Genomic DNA, 13,100 nt, shown 5'->3' with positions numbered 1-13,100 from the left:
ATTTTAATGAATTATTTACAAAAAATACTTTAAATAATCGTGACTTGAAATCATGCGAGTATTACAACTCTCAATTTATACGAAAAATTCGAAACGGTTTAAAAATCAGAAAATTCAGATGTTTAATTTAACACTTGCCACACTGTGATAGATAGCGAGTGACCAGGACGTATATTTTATTTTATTTTTACAAATATACTAACTGCAAGGTCTTCATATTTCACATATTTCTCATCAAAACTTCTATGATTCGAATTAAGTCGTCACGAAATAAAAAGATTGATCAATATCAACAGAAATATTTATTTTCGCGGGAAGCCCTTTGTACACGTGCCTCACAGATGCGAGATTTGTATTTAAATAATTAATAGATTGTCACGCGAAATACGCTCATGCGAATCGTGGATTTTTGAGTCTTCAAATTTGCATAATTCCAGATAACTTAAATAAAAAAAATGTCACGTGAGGCATACATACGTATGTATTAATAGCTTTTTATTTACATAGATCAAAAACACAGTGAAAATTTTCGCACGAATACAACAATTAACCTAATGATACTTCTTAAATACATATTATATATAGATATTTTATAATTAAGAAGTACCTGGAAAAGCTGCTTTAAGCATTCCATCGTGTATTTAATCTAAGAAATACACATCAAACGAAAAATACGTAGATACGCGCCGCAGACGAATCTTCATTATTTCCCAGACGTGAAATTACATTGTCAAAGAGGGGAGAGAAAAGTGGTTATACTCGTATAATGTACATACATACGTCTTAAAGTTTTCCAATTAACGAAAAACAACATAGCATATATTACAATGAGGTCCCGCAACAAAACGATAACACAAAACTAATACAAAATACAAGCAAATGAAAAAAATCTAAAATCATTAGTAGAGTCGCAAGCCCAGTCTGAAACTTTTTTTTTTTTAAACATTGTGGCCAAGATTTAGGGAAAATACAAAAATTACAAAATGAAGCTATGAGAGGTATTTTGAATGTTGGTAGATTAAAAAGTATTCGAAGTATGTTAGGTGAATTGGAATGGTTGAGTATTAGTAATAGTTTAAAGCTAAGCACATTATCGTTTGTTTATAAGTTAGATCATAAGTTATTGCCTAAGTACTTTGATGATTATATAATAGAGATAAACATTTTATACTAGAAATAAGGACAAACTAGTTGTAAGTAGTAGAGTAAGAAAAAATAAGACAGCTGGGGTTGTCTTTCACTGGGGTGTGCTAATGTATAGCGCCCTCCCTGAGTGCATCAGGTCTTCTGAGACCATGGATGCATTCTTGCGAGGAGTCAAGAGACACCTCTGTGAGGGACAGTACATATAAGTTAAATATAGACTTTTAGATTTATTAAGATGTATTTTTTTTAAATTAGCTAATAGCTATATTATTAGATAAGTTATTAAGATGTACTTTTTTTAATTAGCTAATAGCTAAAATTATATATAAATAAATAAATAAATAAATAAAAGGATATTACGTTGCAATTCTTCCAATGGCGAATAATTCCACGTATCCGCACTAGTATGCACGTGCACACATGTCTATATATGTACATATGTATATGCATACATATGCCGACCAATGCACATGCACAATATTATACGGAGTTCGACGACGAATAGAGCCGCATTTGCCTATCTCGTTTGAATGTTTTATATTACATATACGTGCAATATACGGTACGAGACGACGTGAATATCTATTGCGGCACTAAAAGGGTAAACGCCCTTTAGAGTAGACTTTAAAAATAGATTGAATTTCCGTAAGAGCAAGCGGATCGATGAGCGATGGCCTTACGTGTATTGTAATATTTTGCATAATGAGCGCGAGATGAACCCCATTAGTCGGACGAGGAAATAGAGGGTGTACCCCTATTTATGTATGTCGAAAAATAGAGAAATTCGAAAAAAATGAAACATGGCGACTAGAAAGTGAATACGTATATGTACGTGTGTGTGTATAATTCTTTCATACGAGCTGGATTATTTTTCATAAATTTCACGCCACTTTCATACCTAAAATGATACTCCACACGTGAAAGTGTTCCACACAAGGAAATGTGAAAACGCGTTCCGTGATTCCGTACGAAAATTCGTACTGATGTACTGACGAACAGGCACACAATAATATCATCATGGCCCTTCCATTTACATATGTAAGTATTCCAATATTCGCATGTATACATTCATGTTCCTTGTTCGAAAACTATCCAACCCAGTGCAAGCTGACGAGTGGATTTGTCATCCACTGTTGGATGAAAACCTCTCCAACACGCTTTCATTCGTCTCTGTTTTGGGCAACTCTCATCCATCTCAATTCAATTTTTTTTTCTGATTTCATCCATCCATCTCACCTGTAGCCTTCCTTGCACCCTTTTACATTATTTCAGATACCATTCGAGCATTTATTTCGTCTATCTGCCGTCCATTCTTCTAACTACGTGACCTACCCATTGCCATTGCTACAGTTACAAATACTTTTTTGTTTGCATTTAAGAGAAATTTAATCTAAGATACTCTAAGGGCGAAAACACACTGATTGGTATGGGACGTCACGTCCTTGGTTTCCCGCTGTGACCGTAAACAGTGGGTTTTCCCCAAGCCGAATTCGGGTGTAGTTGCGCGTGCAGAATGCATATCCATATGCAACCGACAATTTAAATTTCTTCAAATTTAAATTGTAAGATTTACCGTCATCGATCACTGTCAAGCAAGTATGAATACAAGGATAAAATTCCACCGAAAACACTCTAGGGGGTGATTTTTGGGACTGTATACCATGTAGATGGGCTAAGGGTGCTGCGTTTTTTTCGCATGTTTAGAAGTAGCTCAAAAAAAACACGTACCACTCAGTGTGTTTTCGCCATTACGGTCTATTCATAATGGTACTGCACGTAAACAGCAGTACGATTTCAAAACATATATACATATAACCACAGCGTAGTTGCACTGGTAGAGCTATTGCATACCAATAGAGAGGTCGTTGGTTCAAGCCCCGGCCAAATACATAGGCTGCTAGCGAGATCTCGTGGATATTAAAAAACACAGATCGACCTTCTGTCTCTTGTTATAATTTTCTAGCTTAATTGTTCATCCAATAAATCCAATAAAGTATACTTCCCTTAGTTTCTCGCAAGTTCGAGTTATTGACATCTCGAATCTTTGAATTTTGTATTTCTCACAAATTTGCTGTGTAAAATTGTTGTATGTCCATAGATATATCTAATGTATTCTAAATACATACTGTAATGTTTGAAAAATTGTTAGTACTTATGAACAAAAAAAATCTAACCTAGGGTTGTCAGGCGTCCCGATTAATCGGGATTGTCACCAGTTTTAAGTCTCGTGTCCCGGTGTCCCGAACAAACCTCTCGGGACGCCCAAATGTCCCGGTTTATTACTTTTTAAATTCCTACCGAAGTTTTTAACTCAGAATTAACATAAACTAAAAACATGTCGATGTCTGGTCCAGACATCGACATGCAGCAATATTCAACAATGAACTATTTGTCTCTGTCTTATACTATCTGGAGAACTATTTGTAGAAGGGAGACAAAAATGTGTATCAGGCATCAATTAATTTATCTTGAATCGATCATTTTCTCACTCAGAATGATTCATCACACGCAGACGTGGAATAGACATAGTCAGAACAGAAAGACTAAAAGTTTTCTGTGATTTTGCTAACATTGAATATAAAAATCTACTCTCACATTCAAAAACTAGGTGGCTATCACTATTACCTGCAATATAACGCACTTTAAAGCTATTTGGAGCTTTAAAAGATTTTTTTAGCTGAAGAAAGAGCACTAAAAACCTTATTAGATTTTTTGACTAGTCCTCTCAGTGAAGTCTATCTTTGGTTTCTTCATTGTAATTGTAGCACTCTTCATTTACATATATTAAAAATAGAAGAGAAAAAAATCAATTATAGATATACTAAATGTTATCACTTCGATTGAAAATATATCTATAGAAGAGTCAAAGATCTGATTTTTTTTGGGGGGGGGTGTCCCGGTTTGACTTGCATGAAATCTGACAACCCTATCTAACCACATGTGTCGCCTTGAGGTAGTTCCTGACATGGCACATATGAATGTATATAACAAAATACAATATCCTACACATTTTGCATACATGTATTTACTATCAAAGATATATACTTTTAGATACCAATCAAGCAGTTCACTCCCTGTGCCGAATAAATCCTCCAATTAATCAAACCCTCATCTACCTACTTTCGATCCCTCACGCGATGTGCAAGTACACACACGTATGTATATTATTTAGGTTTAAAGGGGGTGGTTTGGCTGATTCGCATTCGCTCGGAATACGACGTCTGCGATTCACCCACAAAGCTAATGGAGAAACCGACGAAGAATCGGAACACGTTTCACCATAGGCAATACCAAGTGGACGTGACCGATGCGACATCACGTGTCTCAAGTACGGCAGGGAGACTGAAAAGAAGGCATGACAAACTTTCGAGACGATTTCAGCTGCACGGATGAGATCCTTGAAACCCACTACGAAACGGTTCCGTTCCATTGTTGTCTAAAATATCCACCAATAATATCTACTTTCATATCTACATACATACATAATACACACATCAGATCAAAAACAAAAATATTCACTTCGTCATACAAAAACCAACATACCTACAATATTACGTACCGAGACACTGTGAGAAAGATATATTGAATGAAATTAGATCAGCGCTAGATAATATTCAACAGCGATTTACCAGCACAGATAATTTCATTCATTATACTCGACTCGAAACACAAAAATAATAACACATCTAATTAAGTGTTGAAATGTGGTTAAAAACAAAATTTGATGTAATTATATCTGATTTCATTCATTCAATATTGACAAAAGCTAATTTGAAAGTTCGATCGTTGAGCTCGATTTTAATTTCATCGAGCCGTTCAATGAACTCGACCTCTCGTATGTAATTAATATTCCATATGCAAATATAATAATAGAAAAAATTGCACACCGTCCGCGTTGGCAATTCGAATTTCGCATTAAATGCAACGACGAATAAAAACGACTAAATATCATCATCATATATATGAAACCGAAACGGGGTCTGTAATCTTATATATAAAACTCACTACTAGACTCCATTACAAGTCACTTTTATTACATCCGTGCTAAAACGGAAGAGATCGTCAAAAGTTGAACCGAGCGAAGCCGGGTAGCACCTAGTTCATACATAAAATAAATTGTACGTAGTTCAAATTTAACAGCACGCGCAATAACAACCGGTAATTTTCAATTTTGGATCATGTGGAAGTCGCCATTTACTGTTTCCGTGGGCGTATTGCTGTTTTTAGAAGAAATCGGAAGTTACATATGTATTATGACGTAGAACTACGTCCATTCGAAGGGTAGCAGTAGACATCACTATGAATCCGAGATTATCTCTCGGATAACAATAATAATCATATCATTAAATTGAGCGGGAGTAACGCTTTGCTATAATAATTAGTTGTCCTGCAGACTTTCAGTCGATTGGTCATATTACATCAAAATTAGACAATTAAATTTGAAATTCTGTAAATTCTAATAATATGTACATATGTATGTGCAAGACAATGATAGCAACGATGAAATAAATGAATGTTTTAAACAGAAACTTTGATATTTTAATTTTCATTACTTAAGCCAAATTTTACGTTTAGATACAGCATACTGAATACATTTTTAACATGGTTTTATTTGGCTTGACATTTCTGTTCGTGCGGTTCAAATCTTGTAAGCAATTTTAAACCAGCGGCACCAAGACGACATTCTTGAAATATTCCGATGGCAATTCAATATTTTATCAAATTTTTGAGTTGACTCCCCCCCCCCCCCCCAATTAGGAATTTACAAAATATTTGAATCGAAACTAATAGAAGACATTAACTAAATATATAGCATCATCAACATTTCACGCCACTCACCCTCACATTCCACACGTCTCTGTTTTGTGCAACTATCGTTCATCTCACCCCACACATTTTCCTAATTTATTCTACCAATCTTCCCTGCGGTCTTTCTTTTACCCCTTTGCATTCTCTCGTGTACCATTCTAGCTCTTCTTTTGTCCATTATTCTAGCCACGTGGCCCACCCAATTCAATATATTCACTCTATCCACTACCCTTGCCATACTTCTCACCCACGTATTCCGTTTCCTGTCTTTCCTCGTTATGTCAAGCACACAGCGTTCCATACTTCTTCGAGTGTATTGGACTTTTTGTAGCATCTTGACGTGCAATGTCCAAGTTTCACATCCATACGTGATCACTGGCAAAACACATTGATGATCGAAGATTATTTTCTTGGATCAAATTAACATTTTTGATTTAAAAACGGCATTCATTCGTCCAAATGCACTCCATCCCAATTTCATACGTCTCTTTATTTCTTCTTCGTTGCGATATAAAAATAAATAACAAATATTTTTACTTCGCCATCATACAAATTAAACATGCAGTACTCGTATTATAAATGTGTGAATATCAGTAGCGGCTCGTGAGATTTCATAGTGGGGGGGCTGCAGAGATTATTCAGGATGTAGTAGCTCGTTAACCAAACCGGTGATCGAATGAAAATAAAAATAGCTTGAATATGTACTATACTGGGAGGTCTGCAGCCCCGCAGCCCATGTGGATGACAAAAATAGCATGCATTTGTACTGTACTGGGAGGACTGCAGCCCCGCAGCCCATACGGACGAGCCGCCACTGGTGAATATATCGTGTTTTTTTTTACGATAGTCAAAGGGACAAAAATAAAATTACACTTTTTGAACGGTATTTTTGTATTAATTCAATATATGGTATTTTCATACATGAAAGCAAATGATTTCAGCGGAACAAACGTGCGTAAAATCGTCAAAAATCAGACACGCTACAACGATAACGACCCAGACAAGTGGCGACGTCGACGCGAGGGTGGCGAGGGGGTTAAAAGTCGCTCGTTTAAAATCGAATTTGAAGAGCCCAACCGTCTCATAATTGCACTCGAGCAAAAGTACCGGAGAACATATTTCATCCCGGATGAAATTCAACTCCGGGACGAAAATCGCCGCCGACACGGAAAAAGCTCACTATTTCTGGACTGGCTGCTCGCACGCTTCCGCAGGGATAAAGACCGATTGTGATTTATAACAAACCAAAAGAGCTATTTTCAAAACAAATAGACCGGGGATATCTCGCAGGGGACCGTCTCGGAAGTCAAATCGGTTCCGAATCTAATAAAACTATCAATAAATGCTGTAAACGCTTGTCGGTGATATATAATTTTTTAAATATTTTTACAAATCAAGAAACGGGTTAGGCATGTGAAGTAATTTTGAAGAAGGGAGTCTTCACCGTCATCTCTCACTTATTTTTCAGCGTTATAAACTCTCATATCAGAGCAATTTACTATACTGTCCGTAAATAAGTTATACTTAAAAAAAAACAAAACATATGAATCAATGATCAAGCGACTGTTCCATTAGTTTTAGGAGTGGTAGATTGAGATCCAAATCAAAACATGATAATTACTCGTAATTGTATCGTTTCACTGCATGATGAACTTTCCCATGCTCGGAATTGGGTATGTAATAAAAATAAAACTTTATATATCGATACTTGGTATGATATTTATGTAACAATGAAATTATATTTCAAGTGAAAATATATTTCCACTGAGGTTTCAGTGAAATAATAACCAGTTACATGTTCAGGGTTGGTTTTATTCATTTAAGATTAGATTGTTAGGGTTGGTATTATTTAAGGGTTAGGATAGGTTAGGTTAAGTAAGGGTTGGCCCTATTCATTTAAAATTGGGTTGTTAGGGTTAAATTTATAGAGTTAAACGTTGTAAATTCATTGTGTGATACATTTTCACTGCTTGAATTGGTGAAAATATATTTTCACTTGAAATATGCTTTCACTGTAACATTTACATAAATAAGGTAAATATACATATTTTGCATTGTTTTTTTTTATATTTTCGGTAACGTGTGAATTTGTGTAAAGTAAATTGAAATGTGTTTCAATATATTTTATGTTTAAACATATTTAATATGTTTATATAAAATGTGTATTATTTATAATATGTATTATCTAACCACAGTGCCATATTGGGGTAATCTGTGAAGACACTAGAATATGTTTATTAAAATAAAAATATGTATCGTACATATTAATTTGGAAAAGTCATAAAATAACGCAATCGAATAAAAACTCAAATTCAAAAATGGGCGGAACTATTATTAACCTTTCGCTGTTAAAAATACACACTTATAATTTAAACGCATTATGAAATTCGGCCAACTGTGTAAATGTCACCGCACAAATTGATGCCTAAAACAAGCTATTGAGGAAGAACTTAAAAAGTCCTATTAATTGAATTTCTGAAGTGCATTATATTTATAATAAACAGCCAAAAGTAAAGTGTAAAAATTATAACAAATTTTAAAAATAAAATGAACCTATACATCATCTTAACCGAATTCCAAAGGAAAACTCTGACTTATGATTTGTTCTATCATCATATACATATATAATAGCGCTACTATGTGTGTACATATGTGTGCGATAACGCTCGCCGTACAATAATAGTATATTTTTCGTTTCGACATATGTATGTTCGTTTCAGTTAAAACACTGCCAACAAAACGTACGAATATCATTCGAATATAAATAATAATAATAAACCAGATCAACAAAAAGCTTCTATAAATACTGTTTGCTACCAAGTATCTGAGCAATTAGGCGCCATCTATTGAAAATTTATTTAATTATTTTTTTTTTCTATTGGTGTTTTATATTGTTTCTATGAAGGTAGGTAGGTAGGTTTCATATTAAACAATTAAATATAAACATTAACTTAAATATATTTGAAAAAAATACGACCGCGTGCGGTTCGAACACAGGGCCGACACATGTCTATTATTTATTTTTTAATAAATAGCTTAATATGTCATTACCCATGGGATATTTCATCGGGCGCAACACTAGTTAACTAATATTATTTAACATAAACATTCCACATAATCATTAAATCAAAATTTCAAGACCATACATACATACCTATTGCTAGATTCAATTCAAAAGATTTGTAAATTAAAATGAATCAAAATACTATATTGTTCGATGGTGAATACAGTACCGGTCAACAAAATACGTATATGTATCTAAAGAGGATCCATTGTTGAAATTTCCTTCAAAAGAAAAAACCCTACAAATTGACTCCTGCCAAAATTCGTCTGCGGACTGAGTTAGAATACCATAAGATAGATACAAACATTCATATGTATAAACATATGTACATAGGGGATACAAATATCGAGAATATCATCGTGGCATATCATCCACGAGAATGAAGCAATTGCATTGGAGTTCGTGATTCGATATGAATCAAAGTCTATTGAACGTAATACGAGCCAAGTTGCACATCAGCACACTGGAACAGACGTACATACATACATACATACATCTTAGTAAACAGATAGAGGCAATCACGAAGCACAAACTTCCAGCTCCGACTATCTCTAAAAGCTCAATATCCATACCGAGGAAGCATCATAATCGCATTACCCAGAGCACCAGCCGCGTCTAGAAACCACCCCTGGCCCAGGATATAACTCAATTGTGTGCCATTACGCGATAAATTGCAACGTACCTACCGTTCTAGCTAATCTCCGACAGACAAACTAGCGTAGCAAAATTCAATCCGAAACGGTCAGTTTGACGCATCAAAAGGGAGAGAAAATTAAATAATCTCCATTGTAAAATAGCAGATCGATATTAAGCTAAAACGTATTCAGACTATCGATGGCGTTGTCGTTTTTTTTTTTCAAAGAAGAGTTCAAAGAAGCCACTTTCCCATTTCAAACGAACTCCCCCGTGAATACTGAGGTTCAATTTCTCATAAATAATTCCGCATAATTTGCATTATAGACAGATGCAAAACTTGAATTCGCTCGTCAATGCCAGGTTAGGTACTTCTATCACTTCGCCGAAGCGAACTCTTGATTACATATTATCATATTGAGCTTTGATATGAACTCAAACGTCACGATATGAATTTGACTTTTTATTATTTAGTTTATACTATCTATAAGAGCATTGTCTAATATTTATCTACATATGTATATATTTTAAGCTATCTAATATTTATCGTCTAAAATTTAAGCTTATTAGTTTTATATGTACATATGTAATATTAAAGGATGGCTACAGGCGGATGCTTTTTCCAATAAAAATAGACCACTCCATTAATGTTCAAAGCAAGAAAGCAAAAAAGGATGGTTTTTCTAAAATATTAACCATTTTTTGTGCGAAAAGCAACTGCTATTAGCTTGACTGGCAATTATGTATACGTACATATGTATGAATATATTTATTAATAAACATATTTACTAATTAGGTACTAAAAACAAAAATAATATTGTACAGCCGTGGACAAATATATTAGGCCATAAAAAATGGTTTTAACCGAAAATACTCGGGTATTTGTAACAGCCATTATAGTCCATCCGCTGTAGGAAGACACTTGCTGTCAAACGTACATGCTGTTCTTTACACTCCATTTCGCGCGTACAATATTCTACACGAAATGCTATTGGTCCAGATGCGGTGTAAGAGACAGCATGTACGTTTTTGCCAATTCTCTTCCTACAGCGGACCAACTATACTTACATCGCATTTTATTATCAACTAGTGTTATACCCAGTGACATATCATCGCATGGGTGTTGGCATATTAAGTTATTAAATAAAAAAAATAAAAGAAATGTGTCGTCGGTTATGTGTTCGATGCCCACGCAGTCGATTTTTTTTTTTCAAATACCTTTTAAATATATTTAATAGTTTAATATGAAAAAATGGTAAAAACTACCCACCTACCTATATATCAACAATATAAAAAACTGATTATTAATTAAATAAATTTTCAATAGATGGCGGTTAATTCTCTGCCAAGCGGAAACATTAGTAGCGATCAGTATATATAGAAGTTTTTTATTTTGTTATTGTATTCGTATATACGTTTTGGCAGTGGTTCAGCTGTGACGTACATATGTATGTCGAATCGAAACAACTATTATAGTACGGCGAGCGTTATCTTAGACAGACAGACAGACACACAGACGGAATAGCGATATTATATACATGATTCCTAAAAAATATAGTGTGATTAGTTATATACAAAATCGTTTAAAAACGGGAAGAATAAGGAAGAGATAACTGTGTCAAAATCTCATTTTAACGACCATGTCTTCCCAAAATCCCAAAAACGGACCTTCTGAGCTATGTAGCTGGAGAAGTGAAAAGAGAATGAAATATAAAATTTTCTTCACAAATAGTAAGAAGACGTCTGATGGATGCTGGATTATGGGTAGAGACCGGCGGACAAGTTTTTTTTCCCCATAAAAAATGGTTCAGTGTTGTCAATTACTATTATATTATCCTACAAAGCAAGAGAGTAGTGAAACGTAAAGGAGGTTAGTAAAAAAAGGTTGAGAATAGAAATTTACAATAGTGAAACATTTTTTGTGGGCAAAGGAAACTTGTCCGCCAGCCTCTGATTATGGGGTATCAAATGCAAAAATACATAAACATAATATTCGGATAAAACCATTCTTTACAAGTGGTCAAATACGGCTGGACATACGTGGAATACATTTTGTTTTGTCCATGTGGTATCTATCTGATTTATCAACCGGTCTGTCTTCAAAGTTATGTATGTATATTATAAATATTTTGGTTCAGTACTTCGTTTTGGATAATATGTTGTCAAATGCAGCGAAAAAACATTTAACTAAAAATGCAATTTGAAGTTAATTAACAAAAAAACTAGTTAATTAACAAAATTTTATAATCTAAAGTGTCTGGCTCGGTATCGACTACCTACATAATTGCAGTCGCTATAAGAGATTATACAACACATCGGCACTCGTTATCAACAAAAAATCACCGTTGCGCATTTAGAACTCAATCGTTTGATACGAACGCAGCTTTATTTTATTCGACTTCGACTGTATTTACTATGTAAATAAAGAGAAAATCGAACATAAACAATAACAAAGGATCTGCAATGCGTATCAACAATAAGCCAACAAGAATAATAATAGAAGAGAAACACATATCAAAGCACGAGTTTCAATACACAAGAAACATAAAACAGAGAGTGATATTTCGATTGATTGTTTCAAGTTGATGTTTCGGCCTTAACCTTTCAACATCCTAGAACGAAAAAATGTAAACTATCCCGAACAGCCACGTTTTCATATCCACATAAAACGAACAATTTCTTCACGTAACATTTCGCGAAAGGTGAAAGAGAAATTATGTATGTACATGTACACCGACCAATATTTCGAATGCGCATCTGGCCGTTTTGACGTGACCCAAACAAAAGCGAAAACTAATAATTTCGCATTTTCGGGACAAGGCCGCTCACTCACAACTACATACATATATGTATATTTATGCAAACGACGTGCTAAGTAAAAACGGTGTGTGACCAACAATCTACATACTTTCCTATATTCCGCATATCGAATATTACTCGAGGCTCCGAAAGATTAATCTCATAGTACACTTTCGAATCGTCAATGTTTCAATACCCCTATTTTTATGTAGACTTTCAATGAAATTTTTGAATCGGTTTTTAAAATAACTAGGCACGTTTACAATCCGTATAATCTATGTATCGAGCGAATTCGAGCAGAGTACGTGTCAAACCCAGAAGACTACCCCTTACCGAATGTTTGCCAACTAAATCCTATTACCGCGGCTGTGTTCACGTCGAATCGTGAGAGCCGTGCCCTACTGCCTATCCAGAGGTCGATTAATTTTGAAATAATTGAAAATCGGTCAGGAGGTGCTGAACTAGGTGAAAATACACGGCATTCATAGAATTTAAAACGTTTTCTCCAATCCAATACCAACATACTTCTGTTTATAAGTATGGTTTTCTAAGGGTTTCCGAGATCGGAGTGAAAAACGTTACAGTAGTGGTAGAGGTAGTTTATTGATATTAATCCGTCGACCTGTCAGCTCCGAATGATGAATGCACG

At 34.6% G+C, this 13,100-nt stretch overlaps 1 protein-coding gene across 1 annotated transcript in view; it reads right to left on the bottom strand.

The window, feature by feature from the left end:
* Positions 1–13,100, bottom strand: part of LOC143923077 (phosphatase and actin regulator 2) — a 221,455-nt gene that overhangs the window by 141,586 nt on the left and 66,769 nt on the right. The window lies entirely within an intron of this gene.

The sequence above is a fragment of the Arctopsyche grandis genome, chromosome 1 (assembly GCF_051622035.1).
Source record: "Arctopsyche grandis isolate Sample6627 chromosome 1, ASM5162203v2, whole genome shotgun sequence".
Taxonomy (NCBI): Eukaryota; Metazoa; Arthropoda; class Insecta; order Trichoptera; family Hydropsychidae; genus Arctopsyche; species Arctopsyche grandis.
This window is presented reverse-complemented; position numbering and strand designations above follow the sequence as displayed.